Source organism: Hipposideros armiger, unplaced genomic scaffold (assembly GCF_001890085.2).
Source record: "Hipposideros armiger isolate ML-2016 unplaced genomic scaffold, ASM189008v1 scaffold_1244, whole genome shotgun sequence".
In the NCBI taxonomy this organism is placed as follows: Eukaryota; Metazoa; Chordata; class Mammalia; order Chiroptera; family Hipposideridae; genus Hipposideros; species Hipposideros armiger.
This window is the reverse complement of record NW_017732594.1, coordinates 246,610-268,584: the sequence shown is the minus strand read 5'-3', so window position 1 is coordinate 268,584 and position 21,975 is coordinate 246,610. Positions and strand designations below refer to the sequence as shown.

Here is a 21,975-nt window from a genome sequence, read left to right as displayed (position 1 = left end):
ATTGAACGAAAATGAATTACTTCTGATGTCCTTTCAATTCAGCCTGAAGGATTCTCTTTAGTATTTCTTGTAGGGAAGTTCTGCTAATGATGAATTCTGTTTTGTTTTGTTTTTTCTTTATCTGGAAATGTCTTAATTTGCATATAGGATTCTTGGGTGACAATTTTTTTTTCAGTTCTTTAAAAATGTCATCCTACTGCTTTCTGGCCTTTATGATTTCTGATGAGAAGTCAGCTATTACTTTTATTGAGATTCCCTTGTATGTGATGAATAGTTTTCTTTTGCTGCTTTCAAGATTTCTCTCCTTGTTTTTTTGTCTTTCAATAGTTAGACTATATTATGTCTGGGGTAGACTGCTCTCCTGCTGCTTTTTACAGCTACCATTATTGGAAAGTTGCTGGTTTTTAAGGATATTGTGAAGCTGGGGTGTGAAAAATGGTAGTAGATCAAGTTATAAAGCACAAAACCTTCTGTTCTTAACAAGGTTCATAGTTGTCATTGAATAAAAACACTCCTCAGATTGTTGCAAGCCTTTAATTAATTTTCAGAGTTCTTAAAAATTTGATCCAATAATTTTTGCCATCGCTTCTGTGAAGGAATGGATTTACAAAGGGCCTCAATACACCATTCCGGAAGTCCTTGTATACCTCTTTTTATATTTATTATTTTTTGTTCTATTTTATTGAAATTTCTATTCCTCTGTTAAATTTTCTATTTGTGGCTGTGATTTCTATAGTCTGCTGAAGATAAGTAAGCACTGGTCCAATGTATATGGGACTTTGAGCCTATAACATGTTATGTAACCAAATCCATGAAATTTAAGGGCCACCAGCCAGGAATTGAAACATTGAGTATCTCATTACTGTCAGGACAGTGAAAATTTTCCTTTTATCAAAAGCTGGTTTGTGTTATATGTGGCAATGTGGGGCAACTGTAATGTTCTCCTGACCCAATTATAGGTCTGTTTTAAAATTTGTTTAATTAAAATTTATTGGGGTGACAATGGTTAATAAAATTACATAGGATTGAGTGTACAATTCTGTAATACATCTTCTATATATCACATTGTATCATGAGTCTTAGAGGGGAACTTGATTGTAGGATGGTATAGAGAGTAGAAGAGAATCATAGCTTCATAAAAGGGCTTGCAAAGTGACATCAGACTTTATAGTAATTTTGGTAGCTACCTTCCATAGACTATAGAGTCAGCCATATAGGAGCACCTGAAATGTCACTGAGAACTGGCATGAAGGAAATGAGATAAACCTCAGAAAAATGACCAAGACAAAAAAAAATCAGAGCAGAGTCCATTATAAGCAGAAAGTTTGAAGAATGTAGGCAGAGGAGAATTCCTAGACTGCAGGACTAGACCTCATTCATTGCTGACTCTCAAATCTTATCCATTGTCTGACATAGACTAGACACTCATGAGTATCTGTGGAAAGCATGAAAATTTAATGAAAATGACTTTGCTGGAACTTGTTTAATATTTGCTGTTTTCTCCTGAGGCATTCATTGTTGAAATTTCCTTGTGATCATTCTCACCTTGAGGGCATCATAAAGGCATCCCATGTATCTTGTATGGTTATTATTTACTTATAAACCTATCCAGAAACTTAGCTGAGCTTTTTATTGCATTTTTGCCAATTGAAGCACTAAATAGCATTCTTTGTTATTTAGGAAATGTTAGTGGCTGAGGCATTCGCTCCTAGAAAGCAGTTTCCTGTTTCTGGTTTACTTGTATGAAGTCAATTAATTTTGTAGATGAATAGGTTTAATATTTATTATGAGCTCATAGGGCACTTGCACAATCATTTGAATATCTCTTATGTTCCCAGAATAATATGCATAATACTCTTTTTGCCTTTTAAAATATAATTTATATCAGCATGAATTAGAAGACCTATATTTGACTCTGACCTTTGCTGTCTAAAAAAATATGGATAAACCACTTAACATTTCTAAGCTTTAATGTCCTCTTTTGTAAAATGGGTACAATAATACCTTATTGAAGGGGTTAAAAATTAAAACACTTCATATAAAGCATAAAATATGCTTGTTTTTATACTCCTGAGGCTGACTCTTATGGAGTAGGCTTCCTGATGGGGTGGAATTTAAGATAATTTTTCAGATGAATGAGGGCAGGAAGGCAGCTTGGCAGATGGTTGGTAGGTGGCTATTGCTGGCATGGGGGTCTGTGTAGAACATGTCTGGAGGCTGGAGTGGGAGGAAGGAACAGAGGGAGCCAAGAGTAGTTTGGCTGGACTAGAGTTAAGGCAGTGGGTGCATAAGTAATAGCAAGAACACTTATCTTGGGCCATTTCAGTGTTTAAAGGTTAGATGTCCCTGTGGATCTATTCATTATTAGCCATTAGCTAAGTTGATGCTGTTATCGCATTTTGATTTTAGCACATCTCTGTTTGAATTTTTTTTTATATTTTTCTTTTCTCTTCTTCTCTCCATCCTCCTTCTTTATCTCCTTTCTTTTTCTTTTTTGTGAATTTGACATTTGGAGTTTGGTAATATTTCACATTGACTCTATTTGGCAGTTTAGGAATTGCAGCACTAAGCAGTGTCCTGCTGACACAATTGACTCTCTTGTGGATGGCAGATCCTAGGGACAATTTAACTTAACCTTTTTCCTTAGCCACCAAAGTTGAAGTAATTTTTAATGACATATATATACTGGACCACCAAATTTTCACAATGAATTCTTATCAAGAAAAGCCAGTAGAGTTTCTCTGCTTCAATATAGAATAAACTACCAAAACCGTAATACAGAATAAATTACAGAAAACAGATAATCACTTTTCAGAAGGACTAAATTTTCTCAAAAGGGTTAAATATTAAAACAAAAGAAATTATTGGCCTCAGGTAGAAATTGTTTTTTACTTATTGGAAGATTATCAAAAGTGTTTGGCATGGCCCACTCCTTAAGAAGCCAAAACTTTTATGAGGAGAAAGGAAAAAATGTGTTTGCTGATGTTAGATATTTAGTAAAGCTGAAACACGAAAGAAAAAATACCTTTCTCTAACCCCTTTTTCTTCACCTGGTAAAATGGTGTCTTTTTGTTTCAAAGACCAACACCTCTATTTGTGGTCTGGGCCACATCCTCTTCCATCTTTCAAGATTGCGCTACATCAACATCCTCATTCTTTCTTGCATCTTCAGGATGATTCCCTTTCATCCTTGCCTTCAGTCTACCAACATGCTTGTGTCTTCTCTATTCTAAAAATGACCCTTACTCTGCTCTTAAATTACTGACCTTTCTCCTTCCCTTATTTGCAAACCTTTTAAAATATTAATTTACTGTTGTTGCTTCACCTCTTTCTCTTCCCATTTTCTCCTAAGTCTCCTACAGTTTGGGATTTCTCCTATCAGTCGATTTAAGCCATGTTTTCAAGTATCAGCAGTGAAGTCCTAATTATCCCATGAGTTGTTTTCCTGGGTTGCTGGTCAAGGATTTGCTGGGCAGGTGGATAGTACAGTGATAGGTGTGTGTGCTGAGATCGGATCTCCTAGGTTCAAATTTTGGCTTCTTACCCAGCTGTGTATTTGTGGAAAGGTTTTCAAAAACTTTTATGCTCTGTAAAATGGGCAAAAATAATTGCACTTATCTAAGAGAGTTGTGAGAATTATATGGCATACACAAAATCAATGTAAAATGTTCAGCAGAGGAGCACACATAGTAAAAACTCAGAAATGTTTAAATACTTTTATTGTATTTGGAAAGCAAATGGACAAAAGTTTTCCAGAAAGTATAGGTGCCTGTTATGGATGTGTTCCCCCAAAAGATATTGAAATCCTATGTTTTGGTACCTGTGGTCTTATGCCTATTTGGAAATAGGGTCTTTGTGTATGATTTAACATGCAAATTAATATGAGGTGATACTGGACAGAGCGGACCTTGATCCCAATATGAGTGGTGTACTAATAAAAGAGAAAAGAGACACATATGGAGAACACCACGTGAAGACAAAGGCAGAAAATGGAGTCACGCAGTTGTAAGCCAGGGGATGCCAAGGATCAATGGATACTACCAGACGCTACAAAGAGGCAAGGAAGAATTTGATCTACTCTTAGAGGGAGGATGGCCTTGCTGACACTCTGATTTCAGAATTTTAGCCTCCACAATGGTGAAAGAATACATTTCTGTTTTATTTTTACTAATAACAAAATTGTATTTACTTAGAAGCATTAAGAATGTCAACAAAACAGCTGCCATGTTTTTTTTTGGGTTTTTTTTTTGCAATTACAGAGCAGTATTCAATTAACAGAACAACAATTATTTTGCATAAGATGCATCAGAGACAACTGAAGATAAAAAAAGCTACCATCCCCATATATAACTAATTTGTGCTGTGCACCAGCAAGGACCAGCTTTAAATTTCCATGCCAATTGACAACCCCCATACCATACCAAGCAAAGTTAGTGGCTATTGAAAATACCACTAAGAAAAGGAGTGAATTGTGTACAGGGGAGTTAAATGCTTTAAAGACAAGAAAAAAACTGCGCTAAACCAACTTATTCATCATCATTGTCTTCTTCTTCTTCTTCTTCTTCTTCTTCTTCATCTTCATCTTCCTCCTCCTCCTCCTCTTGTCTTCATCATATTCCTAGTCTTCCTTCTTTTTCTTGCTCTTTTCAGCCTTGACAACTCCTTTTTTTTTTTTTCTGCAGCATCAGGCTTTCCTTTAGCACGGTATGCAGCAACATCCTTTTCATATTTTTCCTTCAGTTTAGCAGCCTTCTTCTCATAAGGTTGCTTGGTCACCTGCAGCAGTGTCATTCCACATCTCCCCCAGCTTCTTTGCAACATCACCAGTGGATCGGCTGGGATGCTCTCCTTTGAGTTCTGGGCGGTACTCAGAACAAAACAAGAAAAATGCTGAAGGAGGCCTTTTAGGTGCATTGGGATCCTTGTACTTCTTTTTTATTTCCCCTTTGGAAGGGATATAAGTTTTCATTTCTCTTTCATAACAGGCCTTGTCTGCCTTTGCCAGGTCTTCAAATTTTCTTTCTATTTAGCAGACATGGTCTTCTACCTCTCAGAGCACTTCTTAGATAACTGAGAAGTTTACTGAAACTTCTGGGGGCTCCTTCTTGTGCTCCTCCCGGCAAGTTCGCACAAAGAACGCATATGATGACAATTTGCCTCTCGGCTTCTTAGGATCGCCTTTGCAATATTTAATTATTTTTCCTCAGTGAGCACAGAGTCGCCCAGTGCCTGTCCGGCTTGCACTTGCCCTGGCGCTGTCTCTATGGAGCTCAATGTACTTCAGTGGCGGTCACATGTTTGTTGTTTTAAGCAACCCAGTTTGTGGTACTTTGCTATGAAAATAAAACCATCATCAACAGTCAGATGCTTTACAGGAAGAGAGAATGAAAATAGAAAGAAGATCGATAAATTTGCCAACAAGGAAGATATTAGTGTTTTTCATGGGAGCTCTTTTACTGACCTTTCTGAGAAAAATTGTGTGTTATGTGCCGTTGAGTCTGCTCCAACTCCTGGTGACCCTGTGAATGAGTGACCTCCACAATGTCCTGTCCTCACAGCCTTGCTCGGCTCCTGCAGACTCATGCCTATGGCGTCTTTTATGGAGTCAATCCATCTCATATTTGCTCTTGCTCTTTTCCTGCTACCTTCTATCTTTCCCACAATTATCATCTTTTTCAAAGAACGCTGTCTTCTCAGGATGTGTCTAAGAAGGATAGCTTCAGCTTTGTCCTTTTTGCCTCCAGCAAAGAACTTCAGGCTTAATTTGCTCTAGGACCTACGTGTTAATCTTCCAGGCAGTCCAGGGTATCCATAGAGCTCTTCTCCAACACCATGTTTCAAGTGAGCACTTTACTCTTCCTATCAGCCTCCTTTACTGTCCCAGCTTTTGTATCTGTACATAGTAATCGGGAATATGAGGGTGTGGATGATCTTAGCCTTGGTCTCTAATGATACAGCTGTGCTTTTGGTGATCTTTCCTCATTCTTCCAGTGCTGCCTTTCTGAGTCTCAACACTCTCTTGATTTTTTTCTTTTTTCTGGTTTTTTTTTTTTTGGCTGCAGTCTTTATTTGACTTGATGACTAAACCAAGGTAAGCAAAATCTTTAACAATTTCAATGTCTTCATTGTTGATGTTAAAGTTGTGTATTCTCTCTGTAGTCATGGTTTCTCTTCCTAATGTTCAAATGAGGTTCTGCCTCAGCACTTTATTTTCTCATCAGAAGTCATTTGAAATTATTATTATTGTCCTTTCTGCCAGTAATAGCGTCATCTTCATATCTTAAATTATAGAAACCACTTCCACCAATTTCTACTCCTCCTTCTTTGAGTCTAGACAAATTTTTCATATGATATGTTCTGTGTGTTGATTAAACAAGTGAGGAGATAAAATGCACCCTTGTCTGGCACTTTTCTCCATAGGAAACCATTCTGTCTCTTCGTAGTATATTACAGAACTATTACATATTCTATTACATAACTATTACAATAGTCAATGTAAGAGATAGAAGAGAACAACAGAAAGGAAAAAAAACAAAGAACTTTAACAGAAAATTCAAGAAATAAAAGGGAAATTCAAACTTACATTAGTTAAATTTTTTTTAATTTCTTATTGTTTGCCCCAGAACTTACATCTATTTAAAAATACTATAACTGTGTCTTGAAACAATATTATACAACTTTACATATAATGTAAAGATCTTCTAACAGAATAGTCCTAATTTGTACCTCCCATATATCCTGACAAGAAATCTGCTATAATTCATATCCTTCCCACTATTCATAATGTGTCTTTTTGATCTGGTTACCTTCAAGATTTTGTTTTTTGTTTATAGCACTTTGAATATTATATGCCTAGATGTAGTGTGGTATGATGGTGGTGGTGTTTGTATGTCTGTGTGTGTGTGTGTTAGTATGTTTCATGCTTGATGAGCTTCTTAGATCTGTGATTTAGTTTCTGTATCTAATTTTGAAAAGAATCTATTATCTTTTCCAAATGTTTATCAGACCCCGTTCTCTTTCTGGGATTCCAATTGTGCATCTAGAAGACCATTTGTGTGATATTGTCTTAAAGCTGTTAAATGCTCTGCTTTATTTTTTCCAATTTTTTTCTCTTTGTGTCTCTATTACTTTATCTAAAAAAATCACTGATTCTTTCCTTGACCTTGTTAAATCTACTAATTCCTTTAAAAATAATTAAAATAATTTTTTGTCTGTGTTATTGTGTTTTTGATTTCTAGAATTTTCTTTAGTCATTTCTTATAGTTTCTCATTGTTGTAACATTTTATGTTGTCCACATATTCCATTAGAGACTTTAGCATGTGAATTATAGTTCTATTAAATTTCCTGTCTGATAGTTTTAACATCTGTGTCATATCTAAGTCTGGTTTTGATTATTTCTCTGTCTTTTGAGATTGTGGTTTTCTTGTATTTTTCCTTGCCTTGTAATTTTTTTGTTGGAATCTGGCTGCATATGATACATAGAAAGTAGATACTGAGGTCAGTATTGTTCATGCTTTGAGATAAGCACACCTTCCTCTACTCAGCATTTGGTGTAGGAGTTTGTGCTAATGTAATCAATAGTTGGGCTGGTATTAAAATTTGTTGTTGCTATGGTTATCCTTAGTGCATTATAGTCTTCATATTTCTTTAATAATACCTGTGTTTAGGATGTAGCCTAATTTGCCAGAGAATTTTTCTCAATGTTTTCTATCTAAAAGGCTTGAGTCTCCCTACTTGGAGGCAGTCCTTCTTACTGTTGCAGCTCTCCCAGCTGTATTCCACTATTATTTTTACTGAACATTTGTTACTGTGGCAATGCGAGAGTGGCATACAGGTATGGTTCACTGATGTTCTGATTTAGCCTCAGCCTTGGTCAAGCACTTTGAACCTGGTTTGGAGGCATGGCTTTCACAAGTGTTCCTGCCTCTCACTGAATCTAGCACATATTTCTGCTTCTCCCCCAGGTTAAGAAAAAAAAATCCCTCATGTTTCTCTTCCCCAGCTGCAGTGGGTTCTACCAGTTCTCCCGGGTGACTGTTTTTGCTGTTCTTCTCTCTCTCTCTGCAGATTAAACCTTCTGTTTCAAAGGATAGATGGGGAAATAGGTCTGGTGAGAGTTTCAGCAGTGGCAACTGTTTTTCCTCCCACCAGAAGGGAATCTTAATGTTTTCCTTAATCTTCCCTGCAAATGCCTGGTGGGGTTCCTGGAGGAAAAGTCTTCAAATAAGTGCTAACTTTTATGATAGTTCACACTTAGCCTTTAGCAGTTTGTTGAAAATTTCTAGGTGAATTATTTTACTGACTTACATAAGATCTGTTGGCATCTGCCACAGATAAGCAAATATTTGGTTCCTGTTTCCCCTGCAGAAACCTGTCTCTAGATTTTAGGTTAGATTTTTATTTTGGAACCTAGTTCTCAAGATAAGTCATGAATTTACTACTTGTACAGGTCTTTTTGTTGTTGTAAAGGTGAGAGTGACACTCTTTCTGACTCTCTACATCTCTAAACTCAGACTAGGAATATATATATATATATATATATATATATATATATATATATATATATATATATATATATATATATATATATTACTAGATGTTCATCTAGTGAAGTTGAACATTTTTTCATATATCTGTTGGCCAATTGTATGTCTTCTTGGGAGAAGTTTCTGTTCATGTCCTCTGCCCATTTTTTAATTGTATTGTTTGTTTTTGTTGTTGTTGAGTTGTATGAATTCTTTATGTATTTTTCATGTTAGCCCCTTATCAGAGGTGTTGTTTGCAAATATCTTCTCCCATCTGTTTGGTTTCCTTTTTGTTTTGTTGATGGTTTCTTTTGCTATGCAGAAACTCTTTAGTTTGATATAGTCCCATTCATTTATTTTAGCTTTTGCCTCCCTTGCCTTTGAGGTCAAATTCATAAAATCTTCTTTGAACTCAAGTTTCAAAGTTTAGTACCTATGCTTTCTTTTATGCAGTTTATTGTTTCGGGTCTTATGTTTAGGTCTTTGATCCATTTTGAATTAATTTTGGTACATGGTGACAGATAGCAGTCTAGTTTCATTCTTTTGCACGTGGCTTTCCAATTTTCCCAGCACCATTAATTGAAGAGGCTGTTTTTTCTTCATTGTATGTTTTTGGCTTCTTTGTTGAAAATTATCTGTCCATATTTATGTGGGTTTATTTCTGGGTTATCAATTCTATTCCATTTGTCTGTGTGTCTTGTTTTCTTTTTTGCCAATACCATACTGTTTTGATTACTGTTGCCCTGTAGTACAAGCTGAAGTCAGGGAGTGTGATACCTCCAGAATTGTTCTTTTTCTTTCGGGGTCTTCTGTGGTTCTATACCAATCTGATGATTTTTTGTTCTATTTCTTTAGACGATGCTATTGGGATTTTGATGGGGATTGCATTAAACCTCTATATTGCTTTGGGTAATATGACCATTTTACCTATGTTGATTCTTCTAATCCATGAACATGGAATGTCTTTTCATTTCTTTGTGTCTTCTTCGATTTCTTTTAAAAATGTCTTATAGTTTTCAGTGTATAGGCCCTTCACATTCTTTGTTAAGTTTATTCCTAAAAAAAGCTATTTGAAACAATAAATGAACACAGGAAAGCTGATGGCTACAAAATCAATGTAGAAAAATCCATTGCATTCTTATATACTAACAATGAAATTTCAGAAAAATAAATATAAAGAACAATTCCTTTTGCAACTGCAACAAAAAGAATAAAATATCTAAGTATTAATGAAATTTAATGATGAATAACTTTCAAAACAGAAAGCAACAGGCCCAGTTAGGTTCACTGGTGAATTCTACCAAACATTTAAGGAAGAAATGATACCAATTCTTTACAATTTCTTTCAGGGAATAGAAACAGAAGGAGTACTTTCTAACTCATTCTATGAGATCAATAATACCACAGTACCAAAACCAGAGTGAGACATCACAAGAAAAAAAAAAAGACTACAGACCAACATCTCTGATGAACATAGATATAAAAATCCCTCATGAAGTATTATCAAGTTGAACCCAACAATCTATAAAAACGTTTATGTACAACCAAGTGGAGTTTATTCCAGGTATTCAAAAATCAATTAATATTATCCATCACATCAAGAGACTGAAAAAGAAATACCACATGATAATATCAATAGATACAGAAAGAGCCTTGAACAAAACCCAACATAGATTTGTAATAAATACTTACAGTAAACTATGAGTAAAAACAAATTCCCTCAACTTGTTAAAAAAATCTGCAAAAAACCTGCAGTAACACTACACTTAATGGTAAGAATCTTGAAACTTTTTCACTAAAATCAGGTACAAGTCCCCTCTCACCACTGCTTTTCAACATCATACTGGAAATCCTAGCTAATGAAAATAGATAAGAAAATAAAATTTTAAAAAATCATACAGTTTGTGAAGGAAGAAACAAAATTATGTTTGCATATAACACGATCATCTGTGTAGAAATTTAGAAACAATCAGGAAAAACCTCCTGGAACTAATGAGCACTTATAGCAAGGCTTCAAGATATATAAAAGTTAACTGCTTCCCATGTATTAGAAATGAAGAATTGAAATTCGAAATAAAAACATAACACCATATATATTAGCACCACTGAAAAATAAAATAATTAGGTATAAATTTAACAAAATATGTATAAGATCTATATGAGGAAAACTACAAAACTCTTATAAAGTCAAAGAACTAAATAAATGGAAAGTATTCAAAGTTCATGGGTAGAAAGATTCAATATTGTCAAGATGTCAGTTCTTTCCAATTTGAACTTTATTCAGTGCAATCCCAATAAAAAATCCAACATATTATTTTGTGGATATCACAAACTGATTCTAAAGTTTATATGTAAAAGCAGAGGATCCAGAATAGGCAACACAGTATTAGAGAAGAACAAAATTAGAGGACTGACACTACTGATTTCAATACTTACTGTGAAGTTATAGTAATCAAGATAGTGTGATACTATTGGGGGTGGGGGTGGGGAAACAGACAGATAGAACAATGGAACAGGCCAGAGAACCCAGAAATAGATCCACATAAATATAGTCAGTTGATCCTTGACAAAGGAACAAAGACAATACAATGGAGCAAAGAAAGTCTTTTCAATAAATGATGCCGGGACAGCTGGATATCCACATGCAAAAGATGAATCTAGACACACATTTTACACACTTCATAAAAACTATCTCAGAAAAGATCATAGCCCTAAATCACAAAACTATAAAATTCCTAGAAGATAACATAGGAGAAAACCTAGATGATTTTAGGTATGGTGATGACTTTTTAGATACATCAGCAAAGGCATGGGACATGAAAGAAATAATGGATAAACTGATTCATTAAAATTAAAAACTTCTGCAAAAGACAATGTTAAGAGAATGAGAAGACTAGCCACAGACTGAGAGAAAATATTTGCAAATGACACATTTGATAAAGGACTGATATCCAAAATGTACAAAGAACTCTTAAAATTTGATAAGAAAAAAAACCACATTAATACCACTCAAAAATGAGATAATTAGCTGTAAACCTCATAAAATATTTACAAGATCTATATGAGGAAAAACTACAAAATTGATTAATGAAATCAAAGAACTGATTTAAAAAATGGGCCAAAGATTTTAACAGAGACCACACCAAAAAAGGAAAATAAATGTATGAAAAGATGCTCCACATCATATGTCATCAGGGAAATACAAACTAAAACAGAAATGCCAGATCACTACACCCGTATTAGAATGGCAAAAATCTGGAACACTGACAACACCAAATATTAATGAGGATGTGGAGCAACAGGAGCTCTTATTCATTGCTAGTGGGAATAAAAAACTTTACAGCCACTTTACAAGATGGTTTGGCAGTTTTTTACAAAACTAAGTATACTCTTACCATACAATCCAGTAGTCACACTCTGGTATTTACCCAAAGGAGCTGAAAACTTATGTCCACACAAAAACCTGCACTTGGGTATTTATAGCATCTTTATTCATAGCTGCCAATACTTGGAAGCAACCAAGATGTCCTTCAGTAGTTGAATGGAAAAACAAATGGCACATCCAGACAATGGGATATTATTTGGCACAAAAAGAAATGAGCTATCTGGGCGTGCCGAGTAGTGCATTGGTTAAGAGTTGGCTTGGGATGACAGCTGTGAGCAGCAGGGCCCCGGTTCAGATCCCACATTAGGGCCAGTGACGCTGCGCCCTCTACAGCTAAGATGATGAACAACAGCTCAACCTGGAGCTGGGCTGCAGGTTGATGGCTGGGGGTCGCCGGCGATGGCGTAGGCTGCAGTCCCTGCTGCAGTGAGTGGCCGGCTGCCGGCATGAGCTCCTGTGAGCCGCTATGAGCAGCCGTCCAATGGCTGGCGAGCAACTGCTTCACCCAGAAAAAGCACAATGATAATACCAACATGGGCCAGTAAAGCGACATCCTTCACAACTAGACTGAAGAACAAAAGGACAGCAACTTGTCTGTTTCCCTTCCCTGATTCCCCAACGCTGTTCCCCTCCCCCAATTCCCCAATAAAATCTTAAAAAAAAAAAAGAAATGAGCTATCAAGCCATGAAAGGGCATGGAGTAACCTTAAATGCATATTAATGACTGAAGGAAGCCAATCTGAAAAGGCTATATTTTGTATGATTCCAACTATCTGACATCCTGGAATAGCAAAACCGTGGAGACAGTAAAAAGTTTAGTGGTTGTCAGGGGTTGGTGTTGAAAGAGATGAGTAGGCAGAACACAGGAGATTTTAGGGCAGTGAAACAACTCTGTACAATATCATAATGATGGACACACGTCATTACACATTTGTCCAAACCCATAAAATATACAATACCAGAAGTGAACTGTAATGTAAACTAAGGATATTTAGTGAGAATGCCAAGTTAAAATAAGCTCACTGATTGTAACAAATGTACCATTTGGTGGGGGATAGTGATAACAGGGGAGGTACTGCATGTGTAGGTGCAGCTGCTATGGAAGGCAGTGTGGAGGTTCCTCAAAAAATTAAGAATAGAATTACCATATGACCCAGCAATCCCTCTCCTGTGTACATACTCAAAAAATCTGAAAACATTATTTGTAAAGATATATGTGCTCTGATGTTCATTGCAGCTTTATTTATAGTGGCCAACACATGAAAACAACCAAAGTGTCCTTCGATAGATGATTGGATAAAGAAGATGTGGTATATATACACAATGGAATACTATTCTGTCATCAGAAAAGATGAAATAGTGCCATTTGCAACAACATTGATGGATCTTGAGATTATTATGCTAAGCGAAATAAGTCAGAGAAAAAGTCGAGAACCATATGATTTCACTGATATGTGGGATATAACACTGAAAGCAACAAAGGAACAAGAGAAACAAACAAAGGAACAAAAACGCATAGACATAGACAACAGTTTAGTGGTTTCCAGAGGGTAAGGGGGGAGGGGGGTGGTAGATGAGGGTAAAGGGGATCCAATATATGGTAATGGAAGAAAAACTGACTGGATGGTAAACAAAAAAAAAAGTCTTTATGAAAAAATAAGAAACAAGAAAAATACTAAAGGCATATTTTACTCTCATGACTTAAATCTTCTTATGTTGAATGGATTTACCTTTTGATTATTATACCCTGTGACACTGTGCCAAGTTAATTGAATTTTGCTCAAAACAGTGACTGAGTTTATACAACTGGAAAATACAAGCAACCTGGTCAGACCATCAGTGTTGTCAGTAAATTAGTTATAACATCCCTGGCAATAACATTAGCTGTAGGCTCATGTAGTGGAAAAAATAATCACTAGATTTCCTTTCACGTCTGCAGGTGCCACAGAAGGCAGATGAATGTTGTCAATGATTTTCAGGCTGTTAGAGAATTCAGTCTTTACATTGGCATCTGAAACTTTGTTAATGGTGGATCCTTATGGGTAACTATCAAGTGTTGTTTCCCAGCCACCTCCAGGATATATGTTAGGTGCTAAATGACAGACACTGATTTCTCTGAGTGGAGACCATACTGCTCTTGTGCAGAATGTTTGTGTCTAGTACAAAAATGGAAGAAGGTAATGAATGCACTCCCTTTGTTTTGTTTCTTCCTAACAGTGTCAATTGCAGAGTTTAAAGATGGACATCCTCTCAATATAAAATCATAGACATCTATCGTAGGTTAGGCTGAATAAAAAATACAAAAATCTCTCTCTCATCACAGGTTTCCCTTGCTACATCTTAGCAGAGAAGTGTAACAATTTTTTGGCAAGCAGTTATGGCACTGGATTAAATTTTAAAATAGAGTTCTCATGTTTTTACCCCCACATGTGTTTCAGAAACACAATTCCTAAAGTTCTACACCTTGCTCTATGTGAACATATGTGCCTTAAGAGCTCATTACTTATATAATCAGGTTTACAATTTATTCGGTGATAGTTTTGAAGATAGATTTGGAATATTAGCTATTGTATAAACTTAAGGAATGGTTTGTATTTCCCTTCCATTTTCTTCCCTGTAATTTTACTAAAATTAGTCTTTTTCATTTTGTTTTTGTTTTTTGTTTTAAAATATTGTTGCCAGTAAGGGGTGAAGAAGAGCATTTAGTACCTGGATGGGAGATGGATAGTTCTCCTCACCCTGAGACAATACCGTTATCAAGGTTACCAAATGCTGACTACGTGGTGCCCAAAATAAGCTGGAGTGCATCAATTTAAATTAATTTTGTCTTTAAAGTCCAATTTGCAAGAGAATTAGGTTTCTGAGAGAAAAATGAACAAAATAAGCAGGTTCCTAGTGGCAGAGAGACCTCATTCTTATTTGCATGGTAGAGTATTAAAATGATATTTCTCAACCACCTGCAGAGGGCCCAGTTTATTTGAGGTATTCTGCATATGTCCTCTAATTAAATTTTCTCCACCTGCTATGATGTAGGCTATAAAAGAACACATAACTTGAGAGGAGCAATGGATACACACCTCTGTGGGTCTAGGTATGTCAAACTCCGTCAGTCTTTCATTTTATCATGTTATCCATTGGGTTAAAGAATAGGGTACGCTAACAAATCTCAAAGAACAGAGCAGAAGGGTATTGCCTGTCTTTCAAAGAGCAGACTCTTTTGAACTGGAATAATATTTTCTTCTTTTTATTCAGAAGTAATCATGGTAGTTACATAGCTAGAGACTTACCTTGCTAAAATGCACCACTACTTAGGCCATCTTTTCACTAAATCTATTCACTCCTTTGACTGCAAGAGTATAAATGTATGAAGTATTGGATGTATCTTTTTGATACTTGTCTATTCATTCATTTGGATTTGAGTTTACCCCTTAACTTAGAGAGGTACCTAGGTATAGTGCACTTAAACTAAGGTTCTCCAGAGAAAGCAACATGATGTGTATCACTAGTGACAGAAACAGAGAGAGAGAGAGAGAGAGAGAGAGAGAGATTTGTAAAATATTAAGGAATTGACTCATGCAGTTGTAGTGGGGCAAGCCCAAAATCTGCAGGGTGAGCCAGCAAACTAGAGACCTAGGCAAGAGCTCATGTTGCAGTCCAGTCCAAGTCCTAGGCAGTCTGCCAACAGGATTCCTTCTTATTCTGGGAATATCAGCCTTTGTCCTGTTCAGGCCTTCAACTGATTGGATGAGGCCTACCCATATTATGAGTAGGGTGGGCTTTACTCAAAGTCCACTGATTTAAATTTTAACCTCATCCATAAAACATCTTTATGGATACATCCAGAATAATGTTTGTCAAAGTGTCTGAGTACCACAGATGATCAAGTTGAAGCATAAAATTAACCATCATAGCTCTGAAACTTCTTTAGCAAGCAAATGAGGAGAAGTATATAGGGTGTGAGTTCGCTGAGGTAAAATAAAGCTCTCTCTCCTCCCAGAATTAGGCCCAATGAAATGTTGGTCATTTGATGATACTTCAAGATGCCCTTGTCTTCAGTAAACTGGAGTTTACTGCATGGAGGTTTACTCCATTTCACTAACTAGCCTGACTTGCCCACAGCTCTCCACAAAGTTCTCTTAGGATGCTTGGTGTGAATGGAAGAAAATGCCATTGCTTTAGCTCCTTATCCAGCATCTCAGCTGCCAAGAGTGTGAAGCTGGACATATTTACATCCCCTCACATCCTTCACAGATTTGCCATCACTTGTGGGAGGGTCATAAACCTTATCTTCCGAGGCCGTTTGATTATATCATGGACTAAGACACCTAGTTGGTCATTGCAGATCATGTTTCCTTCATTAGGATTCTTAATCAATCAAGAAGATGTGAGCAAAGCTTTCCTTTGTTTTCTTTATTTTTCACTTGGATTCATTTTTTTAGCCATTTGTTTTTTAAAAATCTTACTCTTGCATGGATATAACCTTCTAGAATTTAAGTGGGTCTGATGCTCAGACATTGGTGTACACTTGCCTTCCTGTTTGGCCTTCTAGTCTACCTGAAAACTCTGTTGTGTTATTAGATAGTACTTTATGGCTACATCCAGTTCAATCTAGATCAACTTTGCAGAGCCCATTAAAGTTTACAAGTTCTTTTTATCTGCCAATACTATTTGCCCTATAGTATAAATAATTAATAAATATTTTATAATACTAATGAAGAAGATAAGCTATTCATAAAGTTAAAAGCTCTAGTTCCAGCAAATATCTGAATAGTTGTAAATTTATCCAAATTATTTCACTTGGCATTTCAACCTTCATTACATTAGAGTTTACCTACATCTTTCTGTCTTTATTTCTAAATTCTGGGCAGTCACATATGCTTCCTGCATTGCCTTTATCTGAAAAGGAATGTGGGTCTATATGAGATCAAATTTGCTTTTATTAACTTGGAGATCTTTCTGAAGTTTAGAAGTATAAACAGCTTCATAACACCTTATGCTATCATAACCAACTCATATTCTTACTCAGATATTCTATTTCTTCATTCTGCAATGCAAAACTTGGATAAGATCAATGCAAGTTATGTATATACTTCCAAAGGAGGCCCAATTCTCCCAGGACATCAAAATAGCCTGGTGAGTTAGTGTCAGCAATAGGGGTTCATTGAATGAGATGGAGTCTACTGCTGGCATTGAATTATGTAAAAGACAGATTCATGCAGGACACAAGTAGTAAATGACTATGTTGTTCATAAGAGCCTTAAATTCAAACATATTCTCTGTATTTATTTTAACCTTATGCCAGAGAGACATGCTATACATAAAGATGACTGTTTCTTTCACAGCCATTGTACTGTAAAAGAAATAAAAATCTATTTTGCTTGGTGACTTTGCTAGAGAAAAAATTAGCACCGTTTCCTAGAACAAATTGTGCAACATATCGTAACACTGAGCACCACACGCATGACATTAGCAGTGGTTAGGTCGATGCTGAAAATTAAGTAGCAACTTCAGCTATATTACTTAAGGTGGGAATAAGAAAGTCATTTGTGATGCAGGGTGATAGTGAGAACATTTTCTTCTGAATTGCAGTGTGAAAGAGAAAGCTGAAAGACGTTTGACAGTATTCCAATTGGCAAATGGTAGCATTTTAATCAGTCAGCACTGCTCAGATTTCAATGTAAAAGCTCATCTGAGACACAGAGGAAAAACTGAGGGTTACCAGTTGGGAAGGGGTGGGGATGAAGAAAAGGGGAAAGGACAAGACAATACAAATTGGTAACTATAATATGGCCTCAGGGATAGAAAAGACAGTCTGGGGAATATAATCAATAATGTTGTAAGTATGTTTTAATGGGCCAGTTGGACTCATGTCTTGTTAGGGAGACCACTTCATAGATGGTGTAGAGACCTGACCACCGCACTGCACTTCTGAAGCTGATGTTGAATAATATTGTGTATGTCAACTATAACTATATATACATATAGTCACGGGACGTGGAGTAGAGTGTGGGAATAGAGTCAATGGAATTGTAATAAATAAGCATGATATCGGGGGTGGGAGGGCAGTGGATGGAGGGAGGGGGTTGTCACTTTGTGAGGGGTGTAAAGGATAACTATTGCATTGTTCTGTATACCTGAAACTAATGATAAAATAAATAAATAAATAAAAATAAATAAAAGCTCTTCTGAAAGTGCAATCAACTGATGGAAGCTCAGGCCAGTGAACACTAGAACCATTCTAAACAGAGTGTTACATACATGTTTGGAGCTTCTATATGAGTAACCTTTCAAAATAATGCACACATCTGACCATATGTTCTGGTGAATGCCATTAAAATCCCTGCCATGGTTTTCATAGAGAAATAAACATAATTTGCATTTGGCACCAACATGAACTTGTAATTATCTTGGGATATAAACAACACTAAGCAATATTTAAATGACTTGTATACTGGCGTGCTCTGCTTCTCAAAAGGCAATCAGTAAGAGGGATGGGAACTAAAATGATTGTTTTGATCTTAGCACAAAGATTTTAGAAAGGACATTTTCTGAGCATTTGTAATACTAGTCCTTTTCCTTGGGCAATTATTTTCTTACATATAGTAGCTAATCACTTGTTAAATAGATTTTTTAAAGTTTCACTATTTTATCTTCTGTTTTTAGGCATTATTATTATTATTATTTATTATTATTATTATTATTGAATTTTATTGTCAAAGTATTTTTCCCCTTTATAGGCATGAAGCCCCTTAAAACTCACCATATGTTGAATTATTTTCTCCTTCTATTGGAAAACAGTTAGAAATAAATCAGCTGTTAAAATTGTTCCCAAGCAAGTTCCACCAAGATCTGTGTGTTCTTTTCTCAGAAAGATAAATTTCACATTATTGCAATGACTGAAACATGTAATGCTTGCAGTGTTCCTGTAGAAAATGCCTGTTCAAACATTGTTCTGTCTTACTGTTTAATATTGGTGCTAGAGAAGAGAAGGATCTGTCTCATTCTGAAGATTCACAATCAGGTATCACCACTGCCAATCATAGAAAAGGGTATGAAATATGGTACTGTCCCATTCCTCTGGCTTTAGAGCAGAATCTGTTATCAGGCCAAATCTTTGTTTTTGCCAACCCCAAATGGTAAGAGGTTAAAACCTGTGCAAATGCATTAAAAAAAGGATAGAACACACATGCAGATGGGCCAACCCAGGGTGGTTATCTTAGTCACTTTGGGCTACTATAACAAAGTGCTACAGACTGTGTGGCTTATAAACAATAGAAATTTACTTCTTACAGTTCTAGAGGCTGGAAATCTGAGATCAGGGTGCCAGCATGGTCAAATTCTGGTGAGAGTTCTCTTCCAAGGTTGTAAACAGCCAAATTCTCACTGTCCTCACAAGGCAGAAAGAGGATGTGAGAGCTCTCTGAGGTCCCTTTTTGTAGGACCCTAATCCCACTTTAGAGGCCCCACCCAAAGGATCTTTTGACCTCCCAAAGGTCCAACCTCCTAAAACCATCACATTAGAAGGCTAGGATTTCTACATATGAATTTTGGGGGACATGGAAGTGGGAATCTTTGAGTACTATGAAGTGTAATTTTGTACAGAGGATGAACAGAGAGTAGAATAAACCCTTGTTGAATGGTCTGTAGGTCTCTTGTTCCCCTGAAATGCCCTCCTTCTTTTACTATAAAAGAACCAAAATGAAGCCTAGCTTAGAGAAGGTAGAAATCACCTGACTTTGACAAGTACATAAGGTTCTATCCATTTTGCTTTGTTGTGATGTACAAATGTGCAGCTTTCTTTGCAACTTACTGCTTCCAACCTAAGTCAGACCTTATCTTCTCATGTTTGTATTTCTGCAGTTTCTTTATTATAGGACTCTCCTGCTGGGCATTTCCCTATAACCAATTGTCCCCAAACCCAACCTCAGCATATTATCATCAACACTATTTTTTTATAACTATTTTTTTATTTTTCAGTTGCAGTTGACATACAATATTATATTCATTTCTGGTGTACAACGTAGTGATTAGACGTTTATATCATTTACAAAGTGATCAGCCTAATAAATGTAATACATTTGACACCATGCAAAATTAATACAGTATTATTGACTATATTCTTTATGCTATACTTTACATTGCATCATTATTTATAACTGCCAAGTTGTACTTCTATTCCCTTCCTCTTTTTCACACCCAACACCCTCCCATCTGGCAACTTTCAAAATGTTCTCTGTATTTATTCATTTCTGTTTTATTTGTTCATTTGTTTGTTTATGACATTTGTCTACACTCAGCACAACACCCTCTAGGTCCATCCATGTTGTCACAGATGACAAGATTTTGTTCTTTTTTTATTGCTGAGTAATATTCCATTGTATATATGTACCACCTCTTCTTTATCTATTCATCCATTGAGGGACACCTAGGTTGCTAAATATCTTGGCTTATGTAAATAATGCTGCAAGGAACATATGGATGAACACGTTCGCTCGAAGTATTATTTGGGGTTTCTTTGGATAAATATCCAGAAGTGGGATTATTAGGTCCTTCTTTGTCTCTTGTTATAATCTTTGTTTTAAAGTATGTTTTGTCTGGTATAAGAATTGCTATCCGAGCTTTTTGTTTGTTTGTTTGTTTCCATTTTCAGGAAATATCTTTTTCCTTACCTTTACTTTCAGTCTGTGTGTGTCTTTCAATCTGATGTGACTCTCTTGTAGGCAGCATATATAAGGGTCTTGTTTTCTTATCCATTCAGCTCCACTATCTTTTTTTTAAATTATTTTTTATTCTGAAATACACATTTTTTAGAATTAGTTTCAGCTGTACAACACAGTGCAATAGTTACACTTTTTACCCCACGAGGTGACAACACCCCACGCCCAATCCACTGCCACACTTCCCCCCAATATCATACATATCTATTACAATTCCCTTGACTCCACTCCCACACTATACTCCACCACGTCCCATGACTATATACATATCTATATATATCTATATCTATCTATCTATCTATCTATCTATCTATCTATCTATCTACCTATTCACTTATAGTTTACATACAATATTATACAGCATCAGCTTCAGGTGTACAGTGCAGTGATCAAGCCTCTACCCCATCCATGATGTGGTCTCCCTGGCAAGACATGAGACCACCTGACACCCTACAAAATATTTACAACATTATTAATTATATTCCTCGAACTGTCTTTCATGTCCCTGTGGCAATATTGTAGTTATGTATTTATGCTATCTAATCCCTCCCCTTCTCCCTCATCCCCACCCCCTCCCAACTAGCAACCATCTGTTGTTCCTCTATATCGCTAATACCACTTCTGTTGACTTGGCTCATTCATTCAGTTTTTTAGATTCCACATATAAGTTAAATCATATGATATTTGTCTTTTTCTGTCTGACTTACTTCACTTAACATAATAGTCTCTAGGTCCATCCATATCGTCCCAAATGGTACGATTTCATTCTTCTTTATAGCAGAGTAATACTCCATTGTATAAATATACCACAGTTTCTTAATCCAGTCATCTACCGATGGACATTTTGGTTGTTTCCAAGTCTTGGCTATTGTGAATAGAGCAGCAATAAACATGGGGGTACATATATTTTTTAGAATTAGCGTCTTGGGTTTCTCTGGATAGATCTCCAAGAGTGGAATTACTGGGTCATATGGTAGTTCCATTTCCAGTTTTTTGAGATACCTCCACACTGATTTCCATAGTGGCTGCCCCAATCTGCAGTCCCACCAACAGTGCACCAGGGTTCCCTTTTCTCCAGAGCCTCGCCAGCACTTGTTGTTTGTTGATTTATTGATGATAGCCATTCTGACTGGAGTGAAGTGGTATCTCATTGTGGTTTTTATTTGCATTTCCCTAATGATTAGTGCGGTTGAACCTTTTTTCATATGCCTGTTGGCCGTCTGTATGTCTTCTTTAGAGAAATGACTCTTGATATCCTCTGCCCATTTTTTAATTGGGTTGTTTGTTTTTTTGGTGTTGAGTTGAATGAGTGTTTTATAAATTTTGGATATTAACCCCTTATCAGAT

At 36.2% G+C, this 21,975-nt stretch overlaps 1 pseudogene; it reads right to left on the bottom strand.

Moving 5' to 3' along the window:
• Positions 1 to 4,526: 4,526 nt before the first annotated feature.
• LOC109376965 (high mobility group protein B1 pseudogene) overlaps positions 4,527 to 21,975 on the bottom strand; it is a 100,177-nt pseudogene continuing 82,728 nt past the window's right edge.